This window comes from Protopterus annectens, chromosome 10.part0, assembly GCF_019279795.1.
Source record: "Protopterus annectens isolate FY-2018-M chromosome 10.part0, PAN1.0, whole genome shotgun sequence".
Classification (NCBI taxonomy): Eukaryota; Metazoa; Chordata; order Ceratodontiformes; family Protopteridae; genus Protopterus; species Protopterus annectens.
The window spans coordinates 1113103012-1113127475 of record NC_056744.1 but is presented as its reverse complement, the minus strand read 5'-3'; positions in this window follow the sequence as shown (position 1 = coordinate 1113127475).

Sequence of the window (24464 nt, the reverse complement as noted above, 5' to 3'; positions counted from 1 at the left end):
TCACTTCATTCTTGTTGTCAGAGGCATGGTTACTTGCAGAACCTGTTCACATTTACATTCCTACCATGTTATGACAAAGTAAACACAACAGTCTTGGGTTTTTACTTTTAATTAATATTACACAGACTTTATTAACCTGATAACAGTCCTTTATTCTACTACTATTTGCTATTTATTTACCCTGAATACTGCAAGCTAGATTTTTACTCACCAGCCTCCTGGCACAGCCTTAACAACCTGCTGGCATGTGCGTCCATGTTCGCAGCCCTCTCATTTGCAATTGTACAGGGGATAAAGAAGCAATTATGCATACCTATCGGTCACATACTCAAGCTGAAGTTTATTACACAATAATTGATATTGATCCTTACACACTTCTGGGACATTCTGTGTTCATGGTTCTTGGGCCCACTGGTCCAAAAGCTCCCTCCTCCTACACTTGAGGTCAGCATAAAGGTGCTGTACCTGGTCAACAGTCCGAAGGATGCCAGAAGCACTGGTGAGATCAAGTGTGAGATGGTCCCATGCCTCCCCTTTGTATTGGGAGCCCTGGTACTGGTCCTTCAGCAGTCTCCCTTCATGGTCTTACATGAGGAGTCCAACCATGACCCTGGACTCCTGAATGTCCCAGTGCTGTGCCCGAATATGCGTACCCTCACCAACTCCAGCCATAGTGCCTGCAGTGATCAGCTACAACCAGTTATGGCTGTATTCCCACCTGCAAGGTTTAAATAGGGCTGAATTCCTGTCCTTGCCATGATTGGACAATTTTTAATATGCTGAGCTAAGCGAAGTTATGGGCAAACCCGCTCAGCTAGGATAAGCATTGCTTAAAGGGGTAGTTGCTAAGTACAGCTTACCAGTGCGTGAATCCATGTAGCTATGCTAATTCATTTAGGTTCATAGGTTCATAGGTGTGTACTAGGCTAATGGCTTTGGGGCCTTTACAAGCCTAGCCATAGGATTACCCTGGCATCATGCCACCCAACCTTAGTTCCCAGTGCCTCTGTCGAGTAGAGCCACAGGAGTTATCCTGGGGTGAATCTTCTATTTCCCATCCACTCATCAAGATTTCACTTGAAGAAGGTCAGCAAGGTGCTCTGCTTGACATGTATAGGAAGTCTATTCCATAGCATGGGCAGTCTCTGGGTTATGAACCTGTCTCCTGAGTACATTCTGTTGATTGTGGTAATAAGGTTGTGGTCTCTGGAGCATGTGGTGTGAAGGGATTAGAATTTCTTTAGATGTAGCATTTCTAACAGAGCTGAGCCAGACATGGCTTTGTAAGTCAAGCAGAGATCGCCTCTAAGTAGGTGATATGAGACAAAGAATAGTTGTAGTTTTTTGAGTCTTCCATATAGGACAAGTGTTTAAGGCTTAGGATCCTCTTTGTTAGGTACTTTTATGGCCTCTCCAGTTGTTGCAGGTGTCTAGTGAAGTACATGCCAAATGAGTCATGTTACTCGATGATTGGCCTACTGAGGAAAGAGTAGAGGGAGACGATGATCTCTTTCTTCCTGGATGCAAAACCCTTAGTAATGAGATGTGCCACATAGAAGGACTTTCTGACCACAGTGGCAATGTGGTGATCAAAAGTGAGGTAGCTGTCATCCTGTGTTCCCAGATCTCTTATAATGCCTTCTGTGTTCAGTGGACTACCATTGATGTGTTAATTCATGGGAACTGGGTTTTTCCCAAAGGGGATGACGGCACATTTTTTGACACTGAGCTTAAAGCCATGGTTCTGACCAGTCGTTCGTCTCAGTGAGGCCATTCTGTAGGATGCCAACATCACTTGGGGAGTTAATAATAGCTCCCAACTTGCAATCGTCTGTGAACTTTGTCAGCCAGAGTCCCTTCGTGTTGGCCTGAACTTCAGAGAAGTAGATACCAAACAGTAGAGAAACCAGGACCGAACCCTATGGGACTCTACTAATGACTAATTGGCAGTCTGACTTGGAGTCAGCTACTTTCACACTGTGGGTTCTATCTGTGGACCACTTTGCAGCCCACCTAGTGATATAGGGGTTGATGCCTAGCTTAGTGAATTTTTCTATGATTCATGAGTGGGGAATGGTATCAAAGGTCTTGGCCAGATCAAGGTAGGCTGTTTGAACACCTTGCCTTCATTCACAGCTCTGGTGACTGACTCAAAGAAGTTGACCAAGTTGAGCAGGCATGATCTACCCTTCACAAAACCAAACTGTTTGGGAGCCAGAGTTTGGAGATTTCCCTATATCCTTGTTTATTAGGTCCATGATGATGCGTTCCGTAACTTTGCATGTCAGACTTGTCAGGCTAATGGGGCGATAGTTCCCAGGGTCTGTAGTTCTCCTCCTTTGTGGTGAGGGACGACTGTAGCAGTGCGCCATTCAGTAGGGGCAAAGCCTGAGGTGAGGCTGTGATTGAACAGAGCACACAGGTTAAGTGCCAGTTTACTCTGTAGTTCATGTAGAACACAACCAGTGATATTGTCAGGTCCCATAGAAGCTGTATTCTTGGCATTGGACAGTGTTGTTTTAACCTGTGCAGCAGTAATACTGGGTGTCTGACAATCTACTGGTATTGTGATTGGTCTTTTGGGAAGGAAAAAGGGGTAAAGTTGGCACTGAATCTGTTGGCCAGTATTTTGGCAATATCTGTTGGCTCATTATAGGAGGTGCCATTGTGCAGTAGCTCAGAGCAAATCTGGGTAGTGCCGTGGAGATTCTTTAAATAACTACAGAAGCCCTTGTGGTTGTCTTTACTATCTGCTGCAATTCTGTTTTCATAGCTAGCTGTAGGGCATTTGATGAGGGATCTCAACTGTTTGTTGAGGCTGATAAGGGAGTTTTTCCAGTCTTGGGACATCAACTTATTCCGCATCAGTTTCATTCTTCTGTTGAAGAGTTTGTTTATGGCAGGGGACCACAACATTGAATTGGAGGAGAGCATCTTTGTTCTGTTGGGTATGGCAAGATCCATGCATTTGTGTATGTGTTCATACATTGGTGTATGATTCAGCGGTCATGCAACTACTCTCTATTTGCATGGATGCTGTGAAATTAGCCACTTCTGTTTTTATGAGCCCAAAGTTAGCTTTGGAGATGTTTTTCATAGTGGTTACCTTTGTGGGGGGGTGGTTGGGAGGGATGTGGATTTCCTAGGTGATTAGTTTGTGGTTGGAACTAACCATGGAGGAGTTGTCTATTGGTGTAGAGGAATGCTTGCCCATGTTAGTAATGACCAGGTCAAGGGTGTTGCTACCTTTAGTGGGGGTAAGAACAAGCTGGTCCAGGGCATTGGAATTAATGATTTCCCGGAAATGTTGGGTAAGTGTATTGGTACATGAGCAGTTTTCCCAGTTAATGGAGAGGTACTTGAAGTTGCTCAGTATGAGAGTGTTAGGTTGGACCTTAATTTTCTCCGGGGTGCTTTGCCTAGCATTTAAATTTAAGCAATGGTTACATCGGCTAAGCATAGCTGGGCACAAGTTAGCATTGTTCAGTGTTCCTTTTATAGAGGATTGTGGGTTTGATTCCCCATAAATGACATAATATGATATGTATGTTGACCTTCCATAACATCCCCCTATGTGCTTTCATTACATTACGTTTTGTGTGACTATACTGTATGGGACACTTGTGTTTATATGGGGGTTTCACAACTTTATTAGACTGACACCTCATATTTGGACCTACTACACTGATCTGGTTGACAAATATATATTATTTACTACCTAATTATAAAAAAAAACAAAACTAGTACTGCTTTCACATATAAAAGTGAACAGCTTTTATTGGGGCTCGAACCGTGAATGACTGCATTCAAAGCAGGCGCTAACAACTACAGTATCTTGCTTTGCATATTTTGGCTGTATATTTCTATTTAGCTCCTTGGGATGTGCAAGCTAGGCTGAGTATTGGCTGCTCGCTGCACACACCCACTCAGCTATGCTTAAACTTTATTGGGGATGGGAAAAAAAATAAACAGGTGTCTTATTATTCTTTACTTTAGGGGTATGCACACTGCTTTCTGACTCTTAATGCAGGACATCTGGACAACTACATCATACATGGGGGAATTGTTATTTTAAATGTTCCTCTCAGGAACATACTTACTTATTTGGTATGCCAGCATGTACACTGGCATACCATTCTGGACATTAATTGTGCTGGACCATTGTGGGGAGCTGTGCTTCTGTGTGATTTTTAGAGTATTTTGTCTGCTGACACTTATGTTATGATAACAGTGTCCGTGGACACTGTTAGTTGCTTTTTAATTGCCATATGGCAATTCTAGAGTGCAGGGGGGGCATGTGTACAGTGCAAGCACTGCTCGGACATGCCCCCTGCACTCATTCTAGTTTCATGGCCGTGTAGTGTAGACAGCAGAGTGCCTTCATAAATATGCAAGGTGCGTTGCTGTTGCACACAGCCATGAAACGCTCCGTGCAAGAATAGTACAATTCTTGCATGGACCTTACTGAATCCCAGGGTATAACTTATCATCACAAGACTGGTTATTACTACAAAGTGTAATTGCTTATTCTCAACACTTATGCAGAATTAGTCAGAACTGTTCATATTTAGATCAACCTCCTTTAATCACTCTCATATCTGAAATATTATGTAATGATCAACAGCTTGACAATTTAGTATCCAAATTATACACCATTTTGTTAAGTTACAGGTCCATTTTAACAACTAAGCAATGGAACACAATGACTAAAGTCCTACCTCATAGTCTCTCACACACAGCAAAACTTAAAATTCTGTCTTCAGTAAAATTCACTTCTTGGGGGTCAGTATTGGAGTGTATTTACTTGGAAGTATTTACACAGACAATTTTTAACTGCTGATAAAATTGCTAAATTTAAAAAATGAAATAACATCATTTGCTGGAGATGTTTAACATCATATAATGCAGATTGGTTCTATATTTTCTATGATTGCTCTAAACTATGGAATTTTGGAGAGGTGTTGATGATTTTCTTCCAGCTTTATTTTCAGATAACTTCACATTAACTAAAACTTTATTTTGTTTAATGTTGATGAAACCTTTTCTTTCAACGAATCATATTCATACTTATTATGGACATTATTAGCAGTAGCAAGGAAATGTATTACAAGGAAATGGACCTCTACCACCTCTCATAGTCTTGGTGAATTTCTCTCATTACTAGAAGAAACTGTAAACAAGGAAGTCAGACCTAAAAAACTTAGAATATATCTGAGGAGTTTTACTAACAATCCATGGACAAAGGTTTCAAACCTAATTGAGACTTTCCGAGCTGATTTTTAACCCTGTTTGATCATTATCTGTTTGCTTCACTGAACGTTTTTTCTTAAAATATTTGTACTATTCAAACATTTTTCAAGCCTATGTATATAATGTAAATAGTTGATTTAGTTTAATTGCTGGACATTACAACAGCATGCAGGTTTAATTGATGGCAACAGGCCACAAATATTGTGGTATTTTAACAGGGCACATGCATAGAAATAAATGCAAATATTTATAAACAAATAGGACAAATGCCCCAACAAATGTTTTGAGATTAGACATACCGATTGAGGTGTGGAATTACATTTTTATGCACATACAGTAGGGTGGGAAAAGATAGCTCAATTAACAACTTATATATCCTTCTAGTTTTCACTACATTCCTATTAACTGCAGTTATATGTCCCTTACATGTATTATTACACTACCCAATGTCCTTATATTGTGCAATTGGATTTTGCTAGATCATTATATACATGAGCTGTATCTTACATACAAACTGTCCAAGATGCAGATGTTACTGCAACATATTTTGAGAATTGCTCACACACACTACTGCTAAGATGGTTCACTGACAGATCTGCTTTCATATATTTATCTATATATGTTCAGGTGAAAATATCAGTTATTTGTTAACAGCTCCCTACATTTCTGACAGCACACTGACATTTCTGAGGAACACAATACCAAGCTACTCATGTGCCAGATTAAGCTGTACATGCTGGGCATGAACCAACAGTTGAGGGCTGTAAATATGCATAAAAGCTACTGGCACTCCCTTCATCCACATTATATGGGCCTACCCGAGTGTGGGTTGACACTGCTTAAAACAACAGTATTATTTGTAGAATGCAACAGTACAACAACATATCAAAGAAAATGACACAGACACACTCCAGGAATTATACATTTATTAAAGGAGTATTACACCTTTATTTATTGGGTTAAATGACTTTTTGAAGGCTCTCTCATTTATTTTATATAGCAGTACATGCAGAATACTTACTAACCTGCCTCATGACACAGCATTTGCAGCCTATTTCATGGGCTTCCAGGTTCATAGCCCGGACACCTGCAGCTGTGAAGTAAATGCAGTGATATTAAGAAATACCTATCCATAGTATAGACAAGCATGGTGATTCTTTACTACTTAATACAATGGCTACTTACTCAGTACTGGGGCATTAGGCATCATACGGGATTCCTGGATGCACTGGTCCAGTTCATCACCCCAATGCTGCTTCAGGTCAGAATGATGGTGCCTGACCTGCTCACCAGTCCGAGGAACACCAGTGGCACTGGTGAGATCATGGGCAAGATGGTTCCAGGCCTCTGTTTTATATTGGGTACGTTGGTACTGGCCCTGCAGGAGTCTTTCCTCGTGTTTGTGGACAAGGAGCCAAACCATAATTTTGGACTCCTGGATGCCCCAGCTTTGCACTCTAAATAGAGTGCCTTCACCAACACCAGCCATGCTGACAGCAGAAAGAAGCTGCAACCACTTATAGCACGTATTCCCACCTGTGGAGATTAAATATGCCTCATTTCCCACACTTATTTGTGATTGGCCAGTTTTGAAAAAGCTCAGCTGTGGGCACACCTGCTTAGCTGATGTTGGCAATGTTTAAAATCCCTTTGATAGATATGTCTCTGTTGAAAGTGCATGTTTGTGAAAAGCTGTCATTGCTTAGTGGTTATGTACTGTGACTATAGTGCACAGTATCCTGAGTTCGAACCCTGTCACTGCTTTTTATTTTCCTGCTGGGCAGACCTGACTGGTTAAAGAACAGCAAAGCAGGTGTGAGCATGTTTAACTGACTTTGCTCGACTTTGCCTGACTTTGCTCGACTTCGCTTAACGTTGTGCCACCGTTGCTCAATATTGCCTGACATTGCCCTACGTTGCCCAACATTGCACTTGTCAGCGAAGTGCATAGCTACATGCAAAATGCGCTGGTTAGTGCAGTGCGCAGCTATGCACAATTGTATTTAAATATGCTGAATACTGGTAAAATGTGCTTAGGGCTTCAAATTGCTTAAAATAGGGTACTCATGCCTCAGAATGCATAAACATTTCACCTTTATATATATAATTCATGCACTACTACATTTAACATTTCAATGCTTTTTACAAAACGTATACATAAAAAATGTCAGGAAATATTTTTGTATACAGATTTCCCACAGAAAATGGAACATGCAAAAGTGGGACTTAAACTGGGAATGCCTCCTCTTTGTGCGAAGGCTCTAACCACTATGCTATCGCTATGTTGCTTGATTTGCATATATTTTTCCTATCCTCTTCTGGTGTCTAAGCTGCTTACTGTAGCTAAGCAATGGGCAAACCCGGGCCAACCCACACAATTACACGCAGCTATATCGAAAGAAAAAAAATATATTTTTATTTTTTCTTTTGTATGTTGTTTAACATATGGGGGAGTGTAGTGTTACATTGTACACATGTGAGTGGACTTGCTCATGTAACTGGAAGTTGCGGCATTTTATCATTGCAGGGGCGTGGATTTTTGGAATGCTCGGCAGTCCGACACGCCCCCTACACTCGTTCACGCTCCGTGTAAGCTTTAGAGTTGAGGCAGCATGCCCTCTTTAATATGCATGGCGCACTGCCATCATACTCTTACACTGGCACTTCCATGTAAGACTAATCTAGTCTTACACGTAAGATTAGTAAATCCGGGGGCATGACATGTATTGGAGTCATACCTCAGCACCAATAGTCACAACCTCTTAGTGAAAGGGGATGTCATGTAAGTATTGCAGGTATAAATTTAGAATGTTGCTACTGTAACAGGGGTTGTCTTAACAGAAATGTTGTGTGGGAAGTTACATCTGATATTGACATGTACGGCATCAGTTACTGACAAACATCATAAAATCATCATAGCACAGTACCACACAAATCACAGTAATGATCCTGTGGAATACAGCAGAGATATGACCAATAAATGTGGACAGTCTGACACACTCTGGTCAGTCCAAAGGTATACACAGCATCCCTTAGTGCAAGACGTGTGGACCAAGCCTGACAAAGTGGATGCTTACAGCCATGCAAATGGGGACATCATGAAAATACTGGAATAGGTAAGCTCACACAGTTTATGCATTCACACACTTCTGTCTGTCCTGACATATAATAACCGGAGGGGCAGAGGTCACAAGCTTGCATACTACTCAATAGCTGGTGACATACATCTGTGTAGCATCCCACTGCTTTTTCAGAAATACACAACAGTTATGGTGGCCTGGCAACAGTACATCTGACAAATATCTGGACATGCCATCACACTGGGTAAATACACTGAACTGCTAGACATGTCACAAAGTACTGTGCAAACTACAGGCAGACTGTCACAACACTGGCCTGCATTTCTTATGGGGAATACACATGTACCTGCAAATATAGCAGGCTCTACAAGCATGTAACAGCATGGAGTAACAGACACCTGTGTGAGAGTGCATACTCACAACCAATCTGAACACAGCCACAGTCACATATGGTAAGCATACTTGATATTACAGTATATGGACTGTGTGAACAACACCATCCTCATATGTGCTACTCATACACTAACCCTACATATAGTGGGCCAATACACAGTATATTCCATTGCCTGACTGTGATATTGGATATGTGTCGGTCTGGCCCTACGAACATGTACACCGATAGGGTATCATACACTGGAGCAGCATGCAACATCACATAGAACAGGGCCAAGAACAATGATATCTACCACAGTCTGTACACAGGCCAAGGTATATACTCACAATACACACTCTGTCGACAATCACCATAAGTACACAGACCTCACTACTGTACACACTACAACAGAATGTCCAGGTTTTGTCCTCAAATCTAAGGCCTAATATACATAACATGTCTAACAGTCCGATATCTCACTGGCTTTTTATCAGGTATAATGTTAGTAACTAATGATGTACTGAACATATGCACCACTTACTGAATGACATATGTACAAAGGTTGACAGAGTTGTGGCTGCAGGCACAAACACAGGGCTAATATTGACATGTTGCTGTGATAAACCCATACATATATTGGTGTAACAGGGTTTGACGTGACATGTGTCTTCTGAGGGATATGAAGTCAGTAACTCACATGGCTGTCACCATGTACTGACTGCAATCCTCAGAGTATGCCACTGCATTTCTAAAGATAGCAAATGTGTGAATAACACAACACATGTAAGACTCAAAACTCTGGCCAGTCTGCAGATAGCCCTACAGGAGAGAGTTTCCCCAACCACATAACACTGTCATGGAGAAAAGCCCTGTTAAGCCAACACTACTTCAAATGTAGAAGAGCAATTCTTACATTCTGTCTTCATGTCTGGAACATCCCCCTCCTGCTTGTTGGCCTGTCTCCAGAGTGTATGTTGTAAGAAGTATATCCAACTACCCTCTGAGATGCTGTTTGTCAAACACCCACATGAAGTTCTGCTCACAGTGAAAGAAAAGGGCCAACACCTACATGAAGGTCTTAGTTAAAGGAGTGTGTTTCCATGCAATTGGCTATAGGAATGATACCACAGCTGGTCCATATGCAATCAGCTAGTGGGGGATTGCAATTCATGAACAGGCCATCAGCTGATCATGAGCATCACTTACAAAACTCAAGCTGCTGCCTAAGCAAAACAGGTGTACTTTACTACATCCACCAGATAGGGAGTGAGAGAGGCAGACAGAGACAAAGTAAGAAAGGAAGGGAGTAGGAGAGTAAGAACCAAGCATGTTTGTGTATGAGTCATGGGTGGAGAGTGGTATCTGGGCATTATGACGGTTGCCTATATTGTGCAATAATCCATACTGTCACATGGCAATTGCACATGGCTGTACACATTTATGGCTAAGGATTGTTAACTAGAATCTCTACAATGTTTAAAAATGTTGGCCTTGTAATGTTGACAATGGGAAATGTATCTCCTCAATATAAATGATGTGGCAAAACCCACACTAAAATGGACCCTGTCATTAGGACACTGATAACACATACAAACACACACATACCAGTACTGAGTTTCAAACCCCTACCTGATTATGTATTGCTATTACATTGTTCTAATTTTATTGCACATGCCACGTAGCTTACATGGTGGAGAGCTCTCCAAAGGTATCTTTGAATGTCAATGATATCAGCAACAGTGATAAAGGAGGGATAAGGGAAGTGTAGTACATGTGACTGTCCACAAAAGCAGGTGTCAAGGAAGACACAACCACACTTTCTCAGGAAATCACACACATTATCACAGTTGGCTGACTCAGGATTAGAACTCCTACCTAATTACTTTGCTACACTACAGTGTTACACAGTTATTGCATGCACCACAGTGCTTATCAGATGGATATATGGCCAAAGAGTTATTTCAAAGTGACTGACATCAGAAGGCATGCTACAGTAGGGCAATGGGAGGTGTAGTGAGTGTGAATGGCTTCAAAATCATTAATCTCCACACACACACACACACACACACACACACACACACACACACACACACACACTTACCAGTACTGACATGCATTCATTGTATCACAGGTGTGTAGTAGTTGACTGCGCCAGAAGGCTGTACAAGGCTAGGCAAAGGGATAACTTTGGCATGAGACCACATGACAATGGTCTCCAGTGTGGCTCAGGGGTGTAGTCCCTAGATTGTCCCACACAGGTGGGCATTGTATTCACCATCCGATTATCTGGGTTACTATTGTGGGTGGCCAGTGCTGTGCAATGTTTGCCATGTATGTGATCTATATTCAATTCTCTGGGGCATGTTGTGTGGACAGATTGTTATCATATGATGTGGCATTCCTCACCTCATGTGGTAAGACCTGGCTATGGAACTGAAGTTGTGCCTGCACCTACATTGACAGCATAATACAGGTATTCAGTGGAGTTAGTGGCATCTGTCCATACAGGGCATGTGTATAAGGCATGGTATTCCCTTTGTGGGTTACATTTGCAGACTCTACAGTTGTTGCAGGTGTCCAGTGGGGAAGATAGCAAAGGACCACTTTAAGCAATTATTTGCCTATTGTAGGGATGGAACAGGGTGCCATGTCCTTTTACTTGCTGGATAAGACACACTAAGTCAGGAGATGTTGCACATCACAGTACATTCTGATGTCAGTGGCAGTGCTGTGGTCAGCAGGCATGTAGACCACTGCAATCACACTGAGGTCACTATATGTGGGTAATATGCAGGGAACTACCAATATAGTGGTTGTTGCTTAGCCAAGTGCATTTGTGTATGAGACATGGGTGGAGAGTGTTCTCAGAGTAATACAAGTGTTGCCTATATTGCTCACCAATCCATAATGTCACATGTAGGGATATGGATTGTCTACACTAGCATCTCTGCTGTTTGACATCTGTCGTCCTTCTAAGGTGGACATTGTGACATATAGTTGGTCCTCAATATAATAATTTAGCAAAACCCACCTCACAATGCACCCTGTCATTACACAATCACGGCAAACTCCACACAGGATACTGATGACAAAAACACACTTGCCAGTACTGAGATTCAAACCCCTATCTAGCTATGGATTGCTACTGCAGTGTACCACATTTATTGCACATGCCACAGAGCTTATTGGATGGATGTTGTGCCAAGGAACTTCTAAGGTGAGGAACATCACCAGCCCTTGTACATACTGGTATTGGGTGATGTAGTGGGGTGAGAGATTCCAAAAATAATTTTACCCTAATCACACATTTACATTTTCCAGGGGTGAGGTTCAAACCTCTATCTAACAACCTTTATGGACTATGATGTTACACATTTACCACATGCACCACTGACCTGACATGGTATAGGTTTCGCAACAGATTCTTATGAGGTGGATGATACTGCAGGACTGCTAAAGCCAATCTCTAAGACGTGTACTAGAGACAAAATTTTTGAGGTACACACGCAAACACTTGCCATAGATGAAATTCAAACCCATAGCTGTATAGTTACTGCTACTACATTGTTCTGCATTTATGGCATGCACCATGGAGAATATAGAGCTAGCTCTTCTCCAAAGTTATATTTCAAGGTAGATGACATCATCAGGCTTGCTAAAGTAGGGCAATGGAAGGCGTAGTGACTGTAAATGGCCTCACAAGCATTACTCTCTACACAAACACACACACACACACACACACACACACACACACACACACACACACACACACACGCATAGTTCCACAGTTGCCATGTCTGAAATTAGAACTCCTGTGCATCACACTACAGCAGTATGCAGTCACATGCACCATGGAGCTTATAGGGCTAGCCCTTATTCAAAGGTGTATTCCAAGGTGAATGACATCAGCAGCCCTGCTAACGTAGGGCAATGGGAGGTGAAGTGTCTATGAATGGCCTCAAAATCATTGATCCCTACACACACACACACACAAACACACACACACACAGATTTTCACAGTTGCCATGTCTGGCATTAGAACTCCTACCTAACTAGTACATTACACTATAACATTACACAGTTATTGCATGAGCCACAGAGCTTACAAGGCTGAATTTTCTCCAAGATGTATTTCAAGGTGAATGACATCAGCAGGCTTGCTAAAGTAGGGCAATGGGAGGTGTAGTGACTGTGAATGGCCTCAAAAGCATTGATCCCTGCACACAAAAACACATTCACAGTTCCATGTCTGGGATTAGATCTCCTACCTAACTCATACATTACACTACAGCATTATGCAGTTCTCGCATGTGCCACAGAGCTTATAGGGCTAGCTCTTATCCAAAAGTGTATTTCAAGGTGAATGACATCAGCAACCTTGCTAAATTAGGGCAATGGGAGGTATAGTGTCTATGAATGGCTTCAAAATCATTGATCCCTAGACACACACATATAGAGTTTCACAGTTGCCATGTCTGGGATTAGAACTCCTACCTAACTAGTATATTACACTACAACATTACACAGTTATTGCAATGCCACAGAGCTTACAGGGTTGAATCTTGTCCAAGGAGGTATTTCAAGGTGAATGACATCTGCAGTTTTGCTAAAGTAGGGCAATGGGAGGTGTAGTGACTCTGAATGGCCTCAAAAGCATTGATCCCTACACACACACAGTGTCACAGTTGCCATGTCTGGGATTAGAATGCCTACCTAATTAATACATCACACTATAGCATTATGCAGATATTGCATGTGCCACAGAGCCTACTGGGCTGAGTCGTAGGACAATGGGAGGTGTCGTGACTGTGAATGGACTCAAAAGCATTGATCCCTACACACACAAACACATACACACACACACACACACACACACACACACACACACACACACACACACACACACAGTTTCACAATTGCAATGACTTGGTTTAGAGCTCCTTCCTACCTAGTACATCTCTCTATAGCATTATACAGTTATTACATGTGCCACAGAGCATGCAAGGCCAAATGCTGCCCAAGGAGGTATTTCAAGGTGAATGACATCAGCAGGCTTGCTAAAGTAGGGCAGTGGGAGGAGTAGTGTCTGTGAATGGCCTCAAAAGCATTGATCCCTACACACACAAACACAAACACAGGGTTTCACAGTTGCCATGACTGGGATTAGAAATCCTACCTAACTAGTACATCAACCTATAGCATTACACAGTTATTGCACACACCACGGAGCTTATAGAGACGATCATTGTCCAAAGGGGTATTTCAAGGTGACAGACATCAGCAGGCTAGCTAAACTAGGGCAATGGGGAGTGCAGTGTGTGTGAATGGGCCATACACCATTCCTCTGGAAACACACACACAACACTCAGTCACACACAACTTTACATTTGACAGGATTGTGTATATGACTGCTAGATGAATAATGACTTGTACTGTCATGTTACACAGTTATCACAAGCACCACAGACACTATAGTGCTGAGCGCTACCAGAAGCAAATGTCTACAGTGATAGACATTGGCACATCATGTGATATTGGCCAATTGGATATGTGGTGGGTGGGATAGGCCTCATGATGGGAAGCTCTTTGTCACTGTCTGTCTCTCTCTTCCCCACATCTCTGTTTGTGTATGTTTGGCTTATTATAGTGTGTTGTCTTTGGATATATGTGTGTATTCATATCCGATGTGTTGGCAAAGCATGACTGGTGTGCAATGTGATGTGTGTGCACACAGACATTTGCGACTGACAGATAGGTATTGTCCACTGTTGTTGTCAGACATGGGCTTCAATTCTGTAAGTGTGGGACCATGCCCAGTATGACCTTCTGTACTGAATGTGTATCCATTCCAGGTAGGTTGGACTCCAGTGCAGGCATTTGTATTCTACACCTACAGCTAGCAACCTGTTTCTGCAGGATATCTGTAGATAGGTTGACAATCTAGAGTCACAATGGGCAAAGGATAGTGGGATACTGTAACTAGTTGTGTCTGCGCTGCTTCTGCTACATGGTTTTGGTCTTAGCAGAGATATTCAGACATATGTACTGTTTAACGCTGTGATGTATTATGTCATCAACCACTGACAGATATATACATATTTGCTTGCAGTAATTTCCTGGGGAATACAACTTGAATGAACTTGTGTCCAGTATTGTGGTCTGCAGCCTATATATTCTTGCACAATCATGCCATTCTGGAGAGGGAGCTGCAGACTCTTGCTGATGGGTCTGTGTAAATGGTCCAGCACCTTGGTACTGTGGTGGCTGAGGATCCCATACTTGTACATCTTTCAACATGACAGAATGGCCATATCCTGCTGTGTCTATTCCTCTCAGCTGTACAGATTCACACAGGTTACCCAGAGGCAAGGCTCATATATCTGGTCATTTCCCCTTTACAGTGTGGTTTACGAGCAGGTTTGTAGCCACCCATTCCTAGGTTTGCAGGCAGGGATAGTATAGGCACACATCAGAGTTTCAGACTTCACACACTCCATGGCGTCCATGCTTCTACCCCTCCTGTTATTCTATCCTTATCCTAACATTATGCAAGTAATATCTGACAAGTATCCCTATAGTTTTCACTTCATCCCAGCAGTATTTAGGGGTTGGTCCACAGTTCATGTAGTAAGACATGGTGGACATACTACTGGGATTTGTCAACATGGCCTTGCATTTGTGCTCCATGGACTGTGTTATTTCATTATTTTGGACTCCATGAGATAACATACATTGGCAGTAAGGGTGAGATACAGGCCTTTGACAGAGGACTGTAGGGTATTTGGTAGTGATACAGGCTATCTGTAGCAGGCCAGTGCATTCTGTCACTCCTACAGTCCCAGGCTGCAAGCCATTGGATTCCCCTCCTGGGGTGACAGAGTAGGTGTGCAAGGTATTAATGGCAATAGTTTCTGTCCTTATTAATCCATTGGTGTGGATGCTGGCAGGGTGCTGCTTACAGCTAGGGGCACACCTGCATGGGACACCTCTTCAGCATGCATTCTGTAGGTATTCCCATACAGAAGTGGGGGTCATAGTGTACTCATTCCCAATAGCAAGGATATGACAGGTGATATACCTGTGGCTGATGGTGGGGTGAGCTGAGTGCATGTGTGATATGGAAGCTGCTTGCAGCTGACTTACAGATATATGTTGTATATTCCCCTTATGCTGGCTTGTGCAGGGACATCAGCAGTTTATCAGTACTTCATAGCTGTGCATTTTGTGGTCTGCCAGTGTTTGGCCAGACTACATCAGTTTTCCATACTCCACAGACAACTAATATGCTGCTAACCTGTATGTACAATTCCAAAGGTGTGTCCATTTGACAGTAACATTTTATACACTCTCTGTCTAGGATACTTCCACCTGTGTACTGTGTGTATGTCTGGGCCCACATTCATGCCATGTCCATCTTTCAGATTGTGACAGATATTGCATCTGAACAATTATTATGGATTATTGCTGGCTTGGGTCTTGCTGGGAAGAATTGTGTTTGGCACTGCAGTTGTTAGAACTTGGCCCTGTCATCAACAGTACTGACCATAGGCCACCAGGACACAACCCTCCATGCCTACATGCTGACCACTTTCACACAATATACAACACACAACAACCTAACACACAGAGTTCTGCATATTGTACACATGCAACAATCTATCCTGCTAATTTGGCCAGCTCAGGTAATCTATGCTCCACTGTTATTATAGCCACATGTACATCTTACTACATTTATACATAGGATTGTGGGGGGTGCACACCTGACAACTGTAAACATTTGCTATGACTGTACTGGTATTTCAGGTACTCTGTTGGCTTCCATTTCATTCCGTATTCTGATTTATCATGCAGACTAGAGGCATATCAATATAGTTCAAATCTTAGGTTTTATTGACCTACATTTCAGTTTCAGATTTCATACCCTTCAGAACTAACATCCAACTGCCTGACCTGTTGTTGTCTGTCTGTGTAGGTCTGTAAAGGGGCTGTTGTCCATTGCCATCAATTGGATGACTTAGCACAGCTTTTCATTGTGGTCATCTACACCTGTCCTGCTGGCTGAGACTGTCGTTGGGTATGTAAGCCTCACTGACATGCATGTGTGTGTGCGATGGACACACATTTGGCCCACCACATGTCCTGCAGTGGGATTTGTCGCCTTGTCTAGTTCTGCCTACTATGTTGACACCAGTATTTGTTATGGATTTCAGGTTGCCCATATAGGTGTCTACTATCTGCTGCCATCCCATTCAGCCACACAATTCATTTGCATGCTCACATCCGAACCATCAATACAAGTAGCAGAACATACTACTCCATTCAGCAATTAATAGTGAGCGTGACTTACATTGTGGCTGTGCCAGTATTGAGGATGGTGATGGAGGGCTGACTAGGTTGGATGCACATAGTACTCTCCCTATACATGGTTAAGCACAGATAGTGTCATGTTTGGCATTCCTTTTACTGTATGTGTGAGTCAGAGAGAGGTGTCATTCCCTGGGTTCCTACCATGTCAGTGTATGTGCTATGCGTTGCCTCTTTTGCAAAGCCTGGGTATAGTGGGCATGCCTCCTCCTGCCTACAGGGGCAGGCTCAGCTTGCTCCTCCTCCACATCACTCTGTGCCTGTGCTGGCCTTGGCAATGGTGTGGGGGGGGGGGCTATGTGGCCCTGCCCTGTTCTGTTTCTGCTGCAGCTGTCTCCGCAGGATCATATTGTGTAGCATGGCACATACAATGACAATTCAGGTACATGTAGCTGGAGAGTACTGCAAGGCTCTACCAGATATGTCCAGGCACTGGAACTGTGACTTGAGCATCCCAAACACATGCTCTATTATGATTCTGGTTTGTGAGTGTGCCTCATTATGGAGTTCTTGTTCAGGTGTGTATGCATTTCTGATGGATGTCATCAGTTATGGCTCCAGTGCATTACCAGCATCCCCCACTAGGTGGCCATATGGGATGTCCTCATTGGCAAATCTCTGGTACAGCTGCGACATATGCCAGATGTGGGAATCGTGATAGCTTCCAGGGCTGCCAGCACATATATTTATTATATTGGCCTGGGCATCGCACATGACCTGACAGTCAGAGGGGAAGCCCTTGCAGTTTATGTAGACCCTACCCCGCTCACCGGGTGGTGCTTTGATGTTTATATGCATGCAGTCTATAGCACCCACTACCTCTGGGTATTCTGCTATTTGGTGGAAGAGATGCATATTGCTTGTCAACGTCTCACGGGTGTTGTGAAAATATATGTGCTTACTGGCATGTGCTGACATGGCATCCAGAAATTGGTGGAGTACCCTGGATGTTGATGCCTGTGAGATCCCCATGATATCCCCAGTTGGCCTTTGGGAGGTACCTGTGGCTAGTATTCTTAAGCCTACACATACCTTGGTATTCACTGGGATGGGTTCCCCTGTGTTGGTTCTGTGCATGAGGAGTGGCTGGCACAGCTCAACAATTTGCTGTTGGAGGTCCCTATCCACCCTATAACGCTCCACTATCTCCAGCTCATGTAGCCCTTGGTAGGTTACCCTGGGTCTGTACACTCTTCTTCTTCTCCTCACTGTGGGTTGGTCATCAGTATTGTCATTCTCACCACCCTCAGCCTCTTCCACATATTGATTTATGAGAATAAAAGCAGCCTCATTTTGTTGCTTTTGTTAGGTAAAATTTCCCTGTTTGTGTACACCGGTGGTGTAGAGTTTGTGGGAAAAAACAGAGGGAAAGGTGTTTGCATAGTTTATAGTAGTGTGCTGGGCTGGGCTGCTGCCTGTGTAATTGGCTGGTTCTGATATATTTCACCTGCCAGCTCTGCTAGTTCTCCTTGATTACCTTCCTACTGTTGTTTTCCCTTCCCATTGCCTTCCTGTTTAAGCCCTGAGGCACGCCGCACATACCCAGTGCTCAGATGTGAATGGAGCTTCTATTTCTGGTTTTATTTATCTATGTTTTTGTTTAAAACCCGGTGCGCAGCACACTCACCCATTTAGGCAATGTAAAGACTGCTAGGCAGCTTCAGACACACCCCCTACCTTAGCTGTGCTTAGGCCACAGAGCTCCAATAAGCTTACAGCATGCATGACACACCCCTTATGAAATCATCTAGCTCTTAGGCTTACACCATGGTATTACTGCACCTACATGGTTGGGTCCAAGCTAGCACTGAGGGGAAATCTGAGATTCCGTATCATTACCCCCATTTGCATAGGATTGACTGCTAATGCATGGTTACAAAACTGACACTCAGCCTTCACCCTTAGCAACCACTATTCTTGTTGTGTTATGCATACCATTGACTATTATGGCAAAATTATGATTTTGGTTTAAAAGCTTATTTCCAGCTTTTTTTATTATTTTTGGGCCGATTCCATTTGCACACCACTGCCCTGCTCTTAAACAGCCGAAATCGGCAAAAAAAAAAAAAAGTTAATTTTTATAATTTTGAAAATAATTTTCGTGCCTATGGCCATATATTTGGCCTTTGGCATGCCTAACCCTTCTAATACATGCAGTACGAGCTAATATGCCTCCATTTTGTAGTTTGCAGAAATGTCAGTTAAATGTTTTCCATTTGTATAAAGAGTATGCAGCACTGTACATTTTATTATACTATTCATTACTAGGACTGCCACATGATTTGTATACAATCATATGATGCAGACGTTCATATCAAAACATATAATGTTGCCACCATATCTTCAAAAAGTAGCAATACCTCTAAAAAGCACTTACACATTTCATAGTGGCAAATGTCAAGGAGAAGCAAATCCTTGTATTTTCATTGTATCAGCTAAATTATTGTTCACTGCATACCTTCACAAATGATTGCCTTTGATTTTCAAGTCTGCAGCTTTATCTGAGAAAAGACACAAGATCACCTGAAGTGGTACCAATGAAACAGACAGACAAAATACTGAATGAAATTCAGAGTTATGTTAAGATAAATTGCTTAGCATCTTGAGAACAGACCCAAGTGAGGAGGAGCAAGTGGAAATAGAGCAAGCTGAAAAGTTATCTAAATGAAGAACACAAACTGAGCTATGAAAGGATATAACAAGAGAGAGACACAGGCATACAGATAGAAGACTGCAGCAGGTAAAAGCAAAAGGGCTATAAAAAAGGTATTAATTCAGATTGAGACTGACAAATACATATTGTGTTGTAGCTCTGATAATAATGCATCCAACTCATCAATGAGAAAATTTAAGCAGAGCTTGCAAGACATAGAAATTATGGTATAATTAAATACATTGGATGCTAGAACCTTTTAAAGCCCTTAGGTATGGTTGCAGCTGCAATATTATTTATTTATTTGACATTCGCTGACTGGGTTGGTCCAACTGAGCCAACAGTCCATTTTCAGTAGAGACCAGAGGAGAAAAGCTCCAGTATAATACAAAATTTACAAGTACTTTTGAGATTAACAGTTTAAAAACATACAAGGCAACAGAAATACAGAAATGGGGAGTCAACAAAAAGCCAAGAAAGCAGGTATACAGTAGGCAGATCACAATGTCAAGAACTGGGAAAAAGTATACAAAGTTGATATGAGTCATTCAGCAAATTAAGTATGCATATTTTCAAGGGAAGAAGCTATAAATGAGCATACAGATTTACTGTGACTTCTGTTTGACTGAAAAAAAAAGAGTCATAAGTGTAACACCTGTAAAAGAAATGAAGAATATGCATAAAGAAAGAAGAAGAAAGAGGTGGACAAGGATTTAAGTAGGGTCATGGCAAAGGCAAGACCACTTGCTTGCTAGGTAGTTTTTTTAGTTCTATTTTTCCCCCAATATTTTTATTAAGGACAAAATAATGAACACTGTCAAATACACTGATTATACTGAACAGACAACTTTTAACAGCAATGAAACTAAATCAACTATTTACATTATATATATAGGCCTGAAAAATGTTTGAATAGTACAAATATTTTAAGAAAAAACTTTCAGTGAAGCAAACAGATAATGATTAAACAGGGTTAAACATCAGCTCGGAAAGTCTCAATTAGGTTTGAAACCTTTCTCCATGGGTTGTTAGTAAAACTCCTCAGATATATTCTAAGTTCTTTAGGTCTGACTTCCTTGTTTATGGTTTCTTCTAGTAATGAAAGAAATTCACCAAGGCTATGGGAGGTGGTAGAGGTCCATTTCCTTGTAATACATTTCCTTGCTACTGCTAATATTGTCCATAATAAGTATGAATATGATTTGTTCAAAGAAAAGGTTTCATCAACATTAAAAAAATTAAAGTTTTAGTTAATGTGAAGTTATCTGCAAATAAAGCTGGAAGAAAATCATCAATACCTCTCCAAAAATTCCATAGTTTAGAGCAATCATAGAAAATATAGAACCAATCTGCATTATATGATGTTAAACATCTCCAGCAAATGATGTTATTTGATTTTTTTAATTTAGCAATTCTATCAGCAGTTAAACATTGTCTGTGTAAATACTTCCAAGTAAATACACTCCAATACTGACCCCAAGAAGTGCATTTTACTGAAGACAGAATTTTACGTTTTTCTGTGTGGGAGAGACTATGAGGTAGGCCTTTAGTCATTGTGTTCCATTGCTTATTTGTTAAAATGGACCTGTAACTTAACAAAATGGTGTATAATTTGGATACTAAATTGTCAAGCTGTCGATCATTACATAATATTTCAGATATGAGAGTGATTAAAGGAGGTTGATCTAAATATGAACAGTTCTGACTAATTCTGCATAAGCGTTGAGAATAAGCAATTACACTTTGTAGTAATAACCAGTCTTGTGATGATAAGTTATACCCTGGGATTCAGTAAGGTCCATGCAAGAATTGTACTATTCTTGCAAGGAGCGTTTCATGGCTGTGTGAAACAGCAACGCACCTTGCCTATTTATGAAGGCACTCTGCTGTCTACACTACACGGCCATGAAACTAGAATGAGTGCAGGGGGCATGTCCGAGCAGTGCTTGCACTGTAGACATGCCCCCCTGCACTCTAGAATTGCCGTATGGCAATTAAAAAGCAACTAACCGTGCCCACAGACACTGTTATCATAACATGTGTCAGCAGACAAAATACTCTAAAAATCACACAGAAGCATAGCTCCCCACAATGGTCCAGCACAATTAATGTCCAGAATGGTATGCCAGTGTACATGTTGGCATACCAAATAAGTAAGTATGTTCCTGAGAGAAACATTTAAAACAGGGGTGTCCAACCTTTTGGCTTGCTGGGGCCGCATTGAGTGAACAGAAATGGTCTTGGGGCCGCATATAAAATATAGCATACAGTTACCTCTTTCGTTGCTCTGGAAGACCACAGTCGACCTCCTGGCTGTACTGTAGGTGCATTTGAACAATGAATAAATGTAATAAATGCCTAATATTTGCCTTAAAATTCTAATTCTCATTCTAATTCTAATTCTGTAATCTAACAGTTAACTCTAACATCTTAGTTAATATATCTATATATATATATATATATATATATATATATATTTTTTTTTTTACAGATAAACAGATATTCACTACAGCACTAGCATTTTTCACTGGGAAAACCATTCCAGCAGTCCAACTACGTAAAATGTCAACATCAGCAGTCCTACAATACTATAATCCACAAAATTAACCCAACTCACCCAAACAAATAACTGGTGCCAGAAATATGGCCTCAAGCTAAATGCCAAAAAATGCACCATCATCCCCTTTGAGGAGAGTGATGTCTCCACAAATTATCACATTAATAACAATGTTGTAATCACGCAATAAGTTGTATGGTACTTGGGCACCCAGGTTGATAGAAACCTGACTTTTGACCACCACGTTGTCTCCGTTGTAAGGAAAGTTTTTTACATGGCCCACTTCATTAGTAAGGGTATCTCATCCAGGGACAAGGAGGTCATAACATCCCTGTATTCTTCCTTTACAAGAGCCATTATTGAGTGCAATGCCCCTTTTGGCATGTGCCTCAGCAAAACACCCTGCCAAAAGAAAGACTACAACCATTTCTGACAAAAAAGGTCAAAGGACTAAGTTCACTATGTTATCCAAACAGACTAAAAAGCTTCTTTCTTTCCTCTGTCTCTCACTGGCCCCTATAAATGTCATCATTGGCTTGCTTTCCGGCTAAGAAAGATCCTGCCTTAAGAGACTTCCTCTACCTCACAAATACTGGTTATACTTAAAATGCTCACTACAATGACCACAGCCTTCACTGCAACATAAACAAGCCACTTTTTATGGACAGGTTCTTGACACAAAAACCTTCAACTTCTGTAAAAAGCTCCTCTCATTATCAAACAATGTAGTTCAGCAACACGATGGCTGGATGGATAGCCATAAATGTAGTCCTTGGGTAAGTAGCATAGCCTTCATCAAACCAGATGGAAAATCCACATACTAACCTTTCCCAACTGGATGGCTAAGATCTAATATTGGTTACTTAAGTCTAGTTGCCCAAGAAGAGGGGCATGTTTAACTAAGAATTCCATTTGCAAAATTATATTCAGTTGTTGTTGGGTCTTTCAGCTTTTCCCGGTTAGGGGTAGCCACAGCGGAACTCCGGTCCACTAATGATTGGCAGTTGATTTTTACGTACCGAGTTGCCAGCCCTGAAGCACAACCTTCAATGAAGGCATGCCCATTCACGCATGTCTCCACGCAGAAGACGATCTAGCTGAGAGTCAAACCGAAAAGCGTCTTACTGTGAGGCGACAGTATACATATTAAATCTCTCTCTCTCTCTTACACACACACACACACACACACACACACACACACACACACACACACAAAAAAGCCCCTACTTGTAAAATAGGCAACCTCAGTAATCACATGACACCCACTCACTGAATGAAATTGTCTGGAAGTCAAAATATTTGAAAAAAAAAATCATAATAGAGATGGATTCATCCATGTAATTTCCCACCACCAAAAGGACCATCAATAAATCAACAAACAACTGCTCGGCAAAAAGTAAATCAATAAAAAAAACAAACTATAATGCTACATAGTAGTGTAAACATATAACTTGTGTCAATCCCCAGGTTAATCCATACCAAAAGATTATTTCAGAGCTTCAGCTATGTGCAAACAGCTTTCTCCTAAAAACTTTACTCATTGATATTTGCCTTGCTGTAATTATAACTGTAAAAAAAAATGTTTTTAAGTTTATTCTGTACCTCAATGATTCTCACTGTTGCGAAATGTAATCTCTGCCATATTGTATGAGTACTACATCCATAATTTGCTGTCTCTCTCTTCATATATTGTATTATATTATTTTGTGTTATTTTTGGAGCTTTTCTCCCCGGGCCTGCGCTGAAAATGGACCTGTGTCCAGTCGGACTTTCCCGGTAAACAAATGTAAAATAAAATAAAATAAATAAAAATAAACTTCCCTCCAATCTAAAGCCATTTGACATTCAGACATTTTAATTTGTGCGGAAGTTACTCACAGATTGACAGTTTACTGAGCTGTAATGCTGATCTTCGCTTTTGAAAAAAACAAATTCCCAGACTTTGTCAATAGCTCAAAGTGTAGAGAGGATTATTTATTTATTATATATTTATTTACTTCTGGAAAACATCTTTAAAACTGTTAAATTGATTACACACCCAGAAACACAGAAAAGTTTTTGTGATTATGTAAATCACAGACTGCTGCAAGAAATCAAAGTCACATTAGTACTCTATACTTATGTCCGAACAGATGACTCATACCTGTCAATTCCAAAAGAAGTAAAGTAGCTTAATAAGGTTATTTG